Source organism: Schistocerca piceifrons, chromosome X (assembly GCF_021461385.2).
Source record: "Schistocerca piceifrons isolate TAMUIC-IGC-003096 chromosome X, iqSchPice1.1, whole genome shotgun sequence".
NCBI classification, from domain to species: Eukaryota; Metazoa; Arthropoda; class Insecta; order Orthoptera; family Acrididae; genus Schistocerca; species Schistocerca piceifrons.
In genome coordinates, this window is record NC_060149.1 from 477,819,385 (window position 1) to 477,832,252 (window position 12,868).

The following is a 12,868-nucleotide window of genomic DNA, read 5'->3' on the forward strand; positions in this document are numbered from 1 at the left end:
AAAGCCCCTTTTTACAGGGTTCCAGTAGCTAAAATGAAGGAAAAATTAACAGATTCGTTGTGAAATAGTTGTTGTCTTATTTATAGCAATATATTACAATATGTATATTGGGGTAACAAAAGTATTAAAAACTAACAGGACTACAGAAGAATTGACAGAAAATGAAGAGGAAAGAAAACAAGTTTTAACTTGTTGTTGATTAACTATATGGAAATTTCCAAAGAGACAAATAACATACCTGCTGTAAAACAATCATGTTTTATAAAATACGGAGTAATGTATTTCTGTAAATACCATAGCTTGCTTTCTTTTATACTCGAAGAGATAAATTTCAAAGAATTAGGATTAATAAAAGCAAATAATATTATTACATTTGTGTCTAGAAGAAGCATAAATATTTCTCCTTGTATACAGAAATCTAAATTAATTTTGGTCATTCCTTCTTTATTAAAAATTCCAACAAAATCATGTGTTGTATCTAAATCCTATAAATAATAATGTTTGTTTCAAAGCTCTTTTAAAATATCTAGTAATTATTTTAATAATGTATTTAATTTAACATCTACTAATTCTATCATAAAAGGAATGGCAATTGGATTTTTTATGTTTTTTTAATAATCTTTATATCTTCTTTAATAATTTGTTTAATACCATTAATTGTTTGTACATTTGAATGTCTGACCAAATTTATATTAGAAAATCTATATCATAAATAACTGTTTAAACTACAAGTGCCTGTTTCATTACAAGAAATTTTCCATTTTTCACTTCTTCTTAACACCCAATAAAATCTGTTGTTTTCATAATCATAAAGTTGTATCTGAAAGATTCTGTAATTGCAATAAATTCTTCTAATTTTTGTTCTCCTTTTGTATAGGTTTCTCCAGTATTTGTAACAAGATTATTAATATACAAATTCCAGAATGCGATTCTCTGCAAGTACCTGTAACCCAATCTTCCATTGGTGGGATTTACTTTATAACCATGTAGTTCTGTTTTAGAATATTCTTTTTTTATATATACATTTGCTTTCAGCTTCCATTTATACAGAAAAAACATTAGATTTGCGCAAAATTAGTTAGAATTTAGAAGGTTAAAACAAGAGAATATTCATAAAATTTAGTAGTTTTCAAAAGTAGTTGAAACTGGGTAGTTGAAGGCATGGTGATTTGATTTTCATACCCATCTGAATACCACATATGGGGAGAAACCTTGTATTGAGCTCAATAACGAGTTAAACATTATTTTACCAAACAGAGATAATAAATAAGTTAGTGGTTACGATTATAACTGTTTTGAAGAAAGACATAGTAAACTGAGATACAAGGGAATGAAGAAATGTAAAAATTAACTGCATTGAATTCCATGATCTAGAATTTTTGGTTTATATTTTTATGGATATATGTTTGCTCTTATTTATTACGGCCTACCGTCTGTTATTTGCCCTCGAGAAAATGTCTCTGGTTTCAGAAAAAAGGAGTGCGACTGTTAGACCCCTAGTGCGCTCACCAGACATGCTCATTGCTTCACACTTCACGAAAAGTGTTGCATCATCCCAACACATTGTCCAAGCGTGTTGCTATTGTAACTGTATTTGTAACATCGGAAGGACACCTCTGACATTGTTTGTAAACATACACACAGTTACCAAGAGGACAACCTACGTGTAGGGCGCCATACTATGATTGCAGATTGCTAGGAATGCAGAATTTCAGTTGAAGGTAAAGTACCAGTAGGGAAGGATTAGAGACGTATGTGTAACGGTGGAGTGAACTTCCATCATGCCACGAAAGACAAACGAGACTAATGATCGTGTCGTTACGCGCAGAAAGGCAGTCAAGTAGCGAAATTGATCGCCATATGCACCGGAGTAGAAGTGATGCAGCGAGGACATGGAATCGGTTCCTATTTACAGATAGTGTCGAAGACTGCACCGCAATAGCCGTCCGTTTCCGACATTTGCAAAGGACCATAGTTAGCTACTACTTTTAAGCCGAAGGAAGCGTGGGATGAGTGCTCTAGAACGGAATTCGACGTTCTTAGAGATTACAGGACGTCACGCACTGCATCAAACTCTTAAGAGACGGTTGCATAAAGCCCATCTTTCCATCGATCATAGCTAGCACCCCACGTCATATGCCACAATACCATGGACTCCGTTAAACGTGGCTAAAAGGTTATGTAGAATAGATGCCCCAGGATTGACATCGGGTGTGGTTTACGCTTAAAACACGGATCTGATTCTGACCCTGATACTCGTAGACAACGTGTTTGGAGACAACCCAGTTATATCAAATGCCTATGATACTGTCTCCCACAGCCTCGCGGGCTAGCCACTTGATCTCAGACGCCTTGTCACGGTTCGTGCTGCTCCCCCCGTCGGAGTTTCGAGTCCTCCTTCGGGCATGGGTGTGTGTGTTGTCCTTAGCGTAAATCAATTTACAGATAGTATTGAGGATTTTAGATTAAATAGTGTGTAAGCTTAGGGGCCGATGACTTCAGCTGTGTAGTACCATAGGAACTTACCACCACTGTCTCCCACATATGCAACGAAGTGTTGATGGAGTGATGGCCGGTCTCTTCCCTGGCCATGACCCAAGTCGAACATGTGTGGGATCGACTAAAGTGAGCTGATTTTGGACGTTGAAAACGATCTTGTACTCTGAGCGATTTAGGCAGAATCACCGATTAAGAGAGAAGAATTTGGGCTTGGTGTAGCCTTATGATTTCATTGTAAATTAATACAAACACATGCCTCAGAGCTAACGATTGTTTTCTACACCATGAATTTTGAAATGACGGGGTGATACTTTACTTTTGTTGATTGGTTCATTTATGTTCCTACCTGTCTTACTAACTCACTGAATCTATTTCAACCAAACCTGGCGTGCATATCACTTACTGTCTGGAAAGAGCACTGTAGGGATAAGAACTACGTAGCTCTGAAAGGGTGGGGATGGGAGTGAAATAGTAGCTTAACTCACCGACTGCAAATACCGAGACTATAAAATATTTGAGAATGAGAGCACTTAGCGACTTGCAACGAACTGTACACGTATTTTTTAACCTTTACAAAACTTCATCTCGCTGACAAGCGACCCCCACCCCTCCCCAACCCCCCACCACACAATGACGAAAGGAAAAAATTAATCACTCACTATATTTTCGCTGTTCATGCAGTAAGACTGCTGCATCAGAGATGACGTTCAAATTTATTACTTTATTACTATTTATTCTATTCGCAACATATTTTGCAGACTTTATCCACATATACTGCTAAATCTACCAGCAAAATATCATTATATGACACTTATTTCAGGATATATGACGTCATAAACACAGAGATCGGTGAAAAATTAGTTTGTCTTAAAACGGAGCACAAATTACCCATTCTATATTAATCCAGTTGTTGATAATGAGAGAACTTGGCGAACGCCCACCGAACACTAAATACAATTTCAAAACTTTTCTAAGCTTTTTCTCGCTTACATGCTCAATGTCAAATATTTAACAGATAAAATCATTTGCTACAACTTTTAAGCTATTTTAGGCAATGTAGTTCCATTTTTTAAGGAATCGGAGGTTTACTGGTTACTCGCTATCTGGAAAGAAGCAGTGTGGGTTTAAGAACCACCTACATCCCATAGGGGTGTGAATGAAAATGGAGTGACATTTAAGTATAACTCAGGAACACCTGGAGCAATTTCAACCAAATTTGTTCCGTACATAACGTATTATTTGCATAAAAGTACTACGGGAGTAAGGTCTACTGCTAAAGATGGAAGTGTGAATGAGAAGGGCTGATGCAAAAATTTTAGAAAACAACTAGTATTCAACTGACTATGAGTATATCTAAAGTATGAAGTGCAGTTTTTCTGTTATTTGTGCTGTACAGTGTATTACCCACGTCGCAAGAATGAGCACTGCAGGGAGCCAATAATTTTGTCATCGTGTCTCAGGACCTAAGAGCACGCTACACAGCTGAATACCATACCCCTGTGGAATCGTATGGTATAAAATAGCAGATAATCACACACACACACACACACACACACACAAACACAATCATGTGTGACGTGTGATCAATATATGTCATATACACTAAGGTGACAAATGTAATGGAATTTGTACATACAAATGGCTGTAGAATTGCGTAGACCAGACCTGGCGGAGCTGCCATTTTTATTCAGGTAATTCATGTCGTGTGAAAAAGTTTCCGACGTGATTATGTCTACACGACGGAACGGACTTTGAACGCGGAACGTGGGGCATTCCATTTCGGAAATCATTAGGGAATGCAGTATTCCGAGATCCATCGTGTCAAGAGTGTGTCGAGAATAGCAAATTACAGGCATTGCCAATAGACATAGCTAACAGACAAGCAACACTGCTTGAAACAACTGCAGAAATCATTGTGGGACGTACTACGAACGTACCCGTCAATACTTTGCGACGAAACGGCGTTAATGGCCTGTGGCAGCAGACGACCGATGAGAGTACCTTAGCTAACAGCACGATATCGCCCGCATCACCTCTCCTGGCTTCCTGACCATGTCGGCTGTGCCTTAGACGAGTAGAAATACATTGCATGTTCAGACTAGTCCCTATATCAGTTGGTAAGAGCTGATGTTAGAGTTCGTGTGTAGTGCAGATCCAACGAAGCCATCGACCAAAATTGTTGACAAGGCACTGTGCAAGCCGTTGGTGGCTTCATAAGGATGTTGGCTGTGTTAACAAGGAATGAACTGGTTCCTCTGGTTAAACTGAACCGATAATTGAATGGAAATGGTCATTTTCGGCTATCTGAAGACCATCTGCAGTCATTCATGGACTTCATGTCGCCAAAACACGAAGGAATGCATCATATCAGTGGGCCATAGTTGTTCGCGATTGGTTTGAAGAACATTCTGGACAATTCGAGCGAATGATTTGGCTGCCCATCAAACATTTAAGAGACATAATCGAGAGGACAGCTCGTGCACATAATCCTGGACAGGCAACACATCTGTAAATATGTATTGTGGAGGTAAGAACCATCAACCTGCTACTGAGGTAGAGGTGGGAGTGATGACGTGGTGATGGACGGAGAAGGTGTTGACCAAAGTGGACAGAGAGCGGGGAATGAAGAAATGGACAGACAGAGAGAGAGGAGGATGGACAGAGAGAAAAGAGAAAGAGATGGACAGAGAGGGGGAGGAAGGGATGTACAGTGAGAGGAAGAGGAGGAGGAGGAGATGGGCGGAAACAGGAGTGATGGATAGAGAGAAGGAGGGAGGAGGAGCCTGATAGAGAGAGGGAGAAGAGCGCATGGGCAGTGAGAGTGCAGGGAGATTGAGTGACGATAGAGGCAGAGAGAGACTAATAAAAGACGAGAATATATAAATACCCTGCCGACGTCGGGTATTCGGCCAGGTGTAAAACAGTTGCGAGAAGCTAAAAGATAGCTTTAACATCACTTCCAAAGCTAGCGCCTCAGGTAAGTAAATACGCATAATATTAAGCCAAAATGCATGCAGAAGCGTTTTTAATGAATGTTAAAATGGAAATACCATGGTTTCGAAACAGACTCTAGAAGTACGTAATTTGTCCACTCACGTAGCTGGAAAATCAAGTACTTTTTCTATGACATAGTGAGGTTGCTGATTTTGTGTGATGTTGGCCTGCTAGTGTAAGTCAATTCTTTATTAACGTAGATTTCGGCTGTCTGCAATTTTAATTGGAATCTGTACCAGAGTTAATACTAAGCGAGTATGTGTTTCTAATTCCTACTTGGGCACATAAGCAAAATTTATTTGGGTTCAGAGTTTACTGGCAGCTAAAGATAATTCAAGCTTTCTGATATATGAAATTACTGCGTAAGGTTGAGTACAAATCTCTGAAGAAACACTAATCAGCGAAGGGGATTAATAACAACATATTTGCCTCTTGTTTAACCTCTAAATAATTGCTAAATCACAGGGCCTACATTTGTCTGTAGATACTGCGCCTATTTGAATTTATTAACATATTTTCTTCTTGTTTTCAATCTAAATAATTGCGAAGACACTAGATCTATTTTAGCGTCAATAGGTATAGCAATCCGTGTTGAGTTCCTTTCAAAAACGAACACAGTCTTTTTTCTAGCGAGCATTAAAACTTCAGCATAATGCTTTGTACACTTTTAGCCTCTTGTAATATCTGGAGTATCAAACACGGGAAGTAGTCCCCAGCCCAAACGAAAGAATTGTTTTTCATTCACTAAAGTCAGTCACATGGCGCGAGGACATCTGTCTCATTCGAGATTATGAAGTATTGAAAAATTTATCTTGGTGTCACTGCAGAGTGAGCTAGTAACCGAAGTACACTCACGGTGGACAAAGTCTTGCCCTTCATCGCTCGTTCCTGCTTTTCACAAAGAATACTTGCACTCAGGTTGTGTTAACTGCTCTGTTCTTAGCATTTCTAGCACCGCATCCGCCTTGATAACTGAGTTGTCAGATCGACGAAATGCTATGCTAAGGAAGCCGGATTCGATTCCCGGCTGGGACTGGGTAAGTGTTGTCTTCATGATCATCATCTCATCTCCGTGAATGCGGAAGTCACCGAAGTGGCGTCAAGTCAAAACACTTGCATCAGGCTACCGGTCTACCCGACGGGAGGCCCTAGCCACACGACATTTCATTTTTTCCTATTAGTCTTTATAAATAAGAATCATTGAGGTAACAGTAAGGCTGTTCTAGAAAAGCGACGTTAGATGAATTCCCTTAATAACTGTACAGAGTAAGGCTAAATATGCCAAAAACGAGCACATATACCGTTGATCTCTATGTGGTTTACGCTAATTTACAGAGAGTAATGTTGACAATTTTCTGAGATAGGTAACTGATTTTTAACATTGGTTACTGTCGTAAAACATATGACGCCGTCTTCTTTTTTTTCTTTTTTTTTAATTGGACTACACAGTTTTTTTTCTGTGGTATTGGAAGAACCTTCGAAGTGGACTTCAACAACAAAACATGCTTTGAACTTTATCAAATAGTAACCCGATAACAGTGCTGCAAACCACTGTCTATCCAGCAGCGGAAGAAGACACACAAACAACGGCCCTGCTGCACCAAATGCAAAAGATAACATATGAAACTCTTCCAATGCAAAGTCGCGATTTCGTGTAAAGTTAAAAGAAGATGAATAAGGTCAAGTATGCAGGCATTCAGGTATTGCACTTATTACACGTGTAAACATGAAAGGGAGAGTAGAACAATTATTGGAAGTAATCCACATTTACAACGATTTTGGGATTATACAAGATGAATAATAAGAGAGTACCATCTCGAATCTTCACGAAACGTTATGCGTTATGCTTCTTTTTCACAGAATAGAAGCACATACAGGGGCTCACAATGTCATATTGAACAAATCGGTGATGGAAAATAACTACAATTAAGTCACATGTACATTTAATAAATAGAAATTTGGCTACTTTTGTTTCAAAACTCGTAGTGAAGCTAACTAGCAATGCATTGGAGATTTTTATACGATCTAATTGAAAATAATTCTTGAAATATCGTCATTAGACACCACAGTGATGTCCTTCCCAGTAGAATAGCCAGTGACACAATATCTCATGGCAACACAGAGTCATAAAGGTGTGGCACATCAAGAAGTGCCATGAGGACACAGTTATATTTTTTAATGTTTTACTCTTCTTCCATCAGGAGTCCGTTACGAAGGTACAAAAACAAACGTACGGTTTATCGCACAGTTTGATTTCAAGAGCTGTATTCTGAGGATCTAAAGACGGCTGCTTTGATCTGCCGGAACTAGTCATCCGGTGTACATACACCGAAGGCAATAAAAACTTCAATCTGAAGCTTTTTTTACATTGAATTCATGACCGATCTCCCACTGGAAATGTCAGGTATTTGTCATCTGATTATTTCTGTAACGATTAGCCCTTAACCTACTACCACAGGAAAAAAAAACTAGCTGTGTCAATTTGCAAGTACTCCCTGGTGAGCCCAGAAGTTCACTTCACACAATCCAGCGGTCAGCAAACAATGGTTCAAGACATAATGTTACATTCCATGTCTTATAAGCTCGGGAGCCATCGTGTTGAAGCGAATTGTAAGAGTGCTATGGGCATTCTGGACCAAATATTGCGTGGCTTGCCTACAAGTGAGAGCTATGAAACTATCAATGACATTTGAACTTGACCTTCCAACGTTATCATCCTAATCAACGACATCATCATCATCACATGACAAGCAATACACTCTCCCAGTACCTTGTCCCTCCTCCCCCTCAAGCTATGCTCTCTAGGTAGTATCGATGTAGTATTAAAGCAAAACATCAATCCCAGTATTAAAGCGAAACACTCAGTCGCTGTGTACTATTTTAGCAGGTATTATAATCATATCACAGTGTAGCCACAGAGTATTTATTCTGGCTGTGCTCAAAGATATCTGAACGATCTGATTTTCTGACCATGTTCAAAAGTATCCCTCTAAAAAATTACATAAAGGATGTATATTTTCACATTTCATGTAAAAAATGTCATAAACACACACACACATTATATACAGGGTGAGTCACCTAACATTACCGCTGGATATATTTCGTAAACCACATCAAATACTGACGAATCGATTCCACAGACCGAACGTGAGGAGAGGGGCTAGTGTAATTGGTTAACACAAACCATACAAAAATGCACGGAAGTATGTTTTTTAACAGACACCTACGTTTTTTTAAATGGAATCACGTTAGTTTTGTTAGCACATCTGAACATATAAACAAATACGTAATCAGTGCCGTTTGTTGCATTGTAAAATGTTAATTACATCCGGAGATATTGTAACCTAAAGTTGACGCTTGAGTACCACTCCTCCGCTGTTCGATCGTGTGTATCGGAGAGCACCGAATTACGTAGGGATCCAAAGGGAACGGTGATGGGCCTTAGGTACAGAAGAAACTGGAACAGCACATTACGTCCACATGCTAACACCTTTTTATTGGTCTTTTACACTGACGCACATGTACATTACCATGAGGGGTGAGGTACACGTACACACGTGGTTTCCGTTTTCAATTACGGAGTGGAATAGAGTGTGTCCCGACATGTCAGACCAACAGATGTTCAATGTGGTGGCCATCATTTGCTGCACACAATTGCAATCTCTGGCGTAATGAATGTCGTACACGCCGCAGTACATCTGGTGTAATGTCGCCGCAGGCTGCCACAATACGTTGTTTCATATCCTCTGGGGTTGTAGGCACATCACGGTACACGTTGACCTTTAACGTACCCCACAGAAAAAAGTCCACAGGTGTAAGATCAGGAGAACGGGCTGGCCAATTTATGCGTCCTCCACGTCCTATGAAACGCCCGTAGAACATCCTGTCAAGGGTCAGCCTAGTGTTAACTGCGGAATGTGCAGGTGCACCATCATGCTGATACCACATACGTCGACGCGTTTCCAGTGGGACATTTTCGAGCAACGTTGGCAGATCATTCTGTAGAAACGCGATGTATGTTGCAGCTGTTTGGGCGCCTGCAATGAAGTGAGGACCAATGAGGTGATCGCCAATGATTCCGCACCATACATTTACAGTCCACGGTCGCTGTCGCTCTACCTGTCTGAGCCAGCGAGGATTGTCCATGGACCAGTAATGCATGTTCCGTAGATTCACTGCCCCGTGGTTTGTGAAACCCGCTTCATCGGTAAACAGGTAGAACTGCAACGCATTCTCTGTTAATGCCCATTGACAGAATTGCACTCGATGATTAAAGTCATCACCATGTAATTGCTGATGTAGCGACACATGAAACGGGTGAAAGCGGTGACGATGCAGTATGCGCATGACACTACTTTGACTCAGTCCACCGGCTCTCGCAATGTCCCGTGTACTCATGTGTGGGTTCATGGCAACAGCAGCTAACACACCAACTGCACCCGCTTCTCCTGTGACGGGCCTGTTACGGACCCGTTTGCGTGCTACGACCATACCTGTTGCATACTGTTGGCGGTAGATGTTTAGCAATGTGCGGCACGTTGGATGCTCTCTGTCCGGGTACCGTTCTGCATACACCCTGCAGGCTTCAGCTGCATTTCGTCGACACTCGCCATAGATGAGTATCATCTCCGCCTTTTCAGAGTTCGAATACACCATAGTCACAGTTCCTACAACACTACACTATCACAGACGTCTGGTAACACGGTGTACTACAGTTGGTCTGCGTGCGGAGACGAATGCAGAATAACAATAGCAGCAAGCGCTACATGCGGACACTGCGACGGCTAGACCAAACCACAACAGTGCACTACAGCCACACTCGTAAACACGGTCGTCATCGTAAAAATGTCCCTGCAGATGCTGCTCGCCGACCGTGGCTCGTGTTTGTTACAACACGCAACTGAACGTCGGAGGTTTCAAGCGTCAACTTTAGGTTACAATATCTCCGGATGTAATTAACATTTTACAATGCAACAAACGGCACTGATTACGTATTTGTTTATATGTTCAGATGTGCTAACAAAACTAACGTGGTTCCATTTAAAAAAACCGTAGGTTTGTGTTAAAAAACATACTTCCGTGCATTTTTGTATGGTTTGTATTAAACAATTACACTAGCCCCTCTCCTCACGTTCGGTCTGTGGAATCGGTTCGTCAGTATTTGATGTGATTCACGAAATCTATCCAGCGGTAACGTTAGGTGACTCACCCTGTATATATATATATATATATATATATATATATATATATATATATATATATATACACTCCTGGAAATGGAAAAAAGAACACATTGACACCGGTGTCTCAGACGCACCATACTTGCTCCGAACACTGCGAGAGGGCTGTACAAGCAATGATCACACGCACGGCACAGCGGACACACCAGGAACCGCGGTGTTGGCCGTCGAATGGCGCTAGCTGCGCAGCATTTGTGCACCGCCGCCGTCAGTGTCAGCCAGTTTGCCGTGGCATACGGAGCTCCATCGCAGTCTTTAACACTGGTAGCATGCCGCGACAGCGTGGACGTGAACCGTATGTGCAGTTGACGGACTTTGAGCGAGGGCGTATAGTGGGCATGCGGGAGGCCGGGTGGACGTACCGCCGAATTGCTCAACACGTGGGGCGTGAGGTCTCCACAGTACATCGATGTTGTCGCCAGTGGTCGGCGGAAGGTGCACGTGCCCGTCGACCTGGGACCGGACCGCAGCGACGCACGGATGCACGCCAAGACCGTAGGATCCTATGCAGTGCCGTAGGGGACCGCACCGCCACTTCCCAGCAAATTAGGGACACTGTTGCTCCTGGGGTATCGGCGAGGACCATTCGCAACCGTCTCCATGAAGCTGGGCTACGGTCCCGCACACCGTTAGGCCGTCTTCCGCTCACGCCCCAACATCGTGCAGCCCGTCTCCAGTGGTGTCGCGACAGGTGTGAATAGAGGGACGATTGGAGACGTGTCGTCTTCAGCGATGAGAGTCGCTTCTGCCTTGGTGCCAATGATGGTCGTATGCGTGTTTGGCGCCGTGCAGGTGAGCGCCACAATCAGGACTGCATACGACCGAGGCACACAGGGCCAACACCCGGCATCATGGTGTAGGGAGCGATCTCCTACACTGGCCGTACACCACTGGTGATCGTCGAGGGGACACTGAATAGTGCACGGTACATCCAAACCGTCATCGAACCCATCGTTCTACCATTCCTAGACCGGCAAGGGAACTTGCTGTTCCAACAGGACAATGCACGTCCGCATGTATCCCGTGCCACCCAACGTGCTCTAGAAGGTGTAAGTCAACTACCCTGGCCAGCAAGATCTCCGGATCTGTCCCCCATTGAGCATGTTTGGGACTGGATGAAGCGTCGTCTCACGCGGTCTGCACGTCCAGCACGAACGCTGGTCCAACTGAGGCGCCAGGTGGAAATGGCATGGCAAGCCGTTCCACAGGACTACATCCAGCATGTCTACGATCGTCTCCACGGGAGAATAGCAGCCTGCATTGCTGCGAAAGGTGGATATACACTGTACTAGTGCCGACATTGTGCATGCTCTGTTGCCTGTGTCTATGTGCCTGTGGTTCTGTCAGTGTGATCATGTGATGTATTTGACCTCAGGAATGTGTCAATAAAGTTTCCCCTTCCTGCGACAATGAATTCACGGTGTTCTTATTTCAATTTCCAGGAGTGTATATATATATATATATATATATATATATATATATATATATATATATATATATATATATACGGTGTTTCAAAAATGACCGGTATATTTGAAACGGCAATAAAAACTAAACGAGCAGCGATAGAAATACACCGTTTGTTGCAATATGCTTGGGACAACAGTACATTTTCAGGCGGACAAACTTTAGAAATTACAGTAGTTACAATTTTCAACAACAGATGGCGCTGCAAGTGATGTGAAAGATATAGGAGACAACGCAGTCTGTGGGTGCGCCATTTTGTACGTCGTCTTTCTGCTGTAAGCGTGTGCTGTTCACAACGTGCAAGTGTGCTGCAGACAACATGGTTTATTCCTTAGAACAGAGGATTTTTCTGGTGTTGGAATTCCACCGCCTAGAACACAGTGTTGTTGCAACAAGACGAAGTTTTCAACGGAGGTTTAATGTAACCAAAGGACCGCAAAGCGATACAATAAAGGATCTGTTTGAAAAATTTCAACGGACTGGGAAAGTGACGGATGAACGTGCTGGAAAGGTAGGGCGACCGCGTACGGCAACCACAGAGGGCAACGCGCAGCTAGTGCAGCAGGTGATCCAACAGCGGTCCAAATGACGCCAACGTCCACATATCGTCTCATGCGCCAGAGTTTACACCTGTATCCATACAAAATTCAAACGCGGCAACCCCTCAG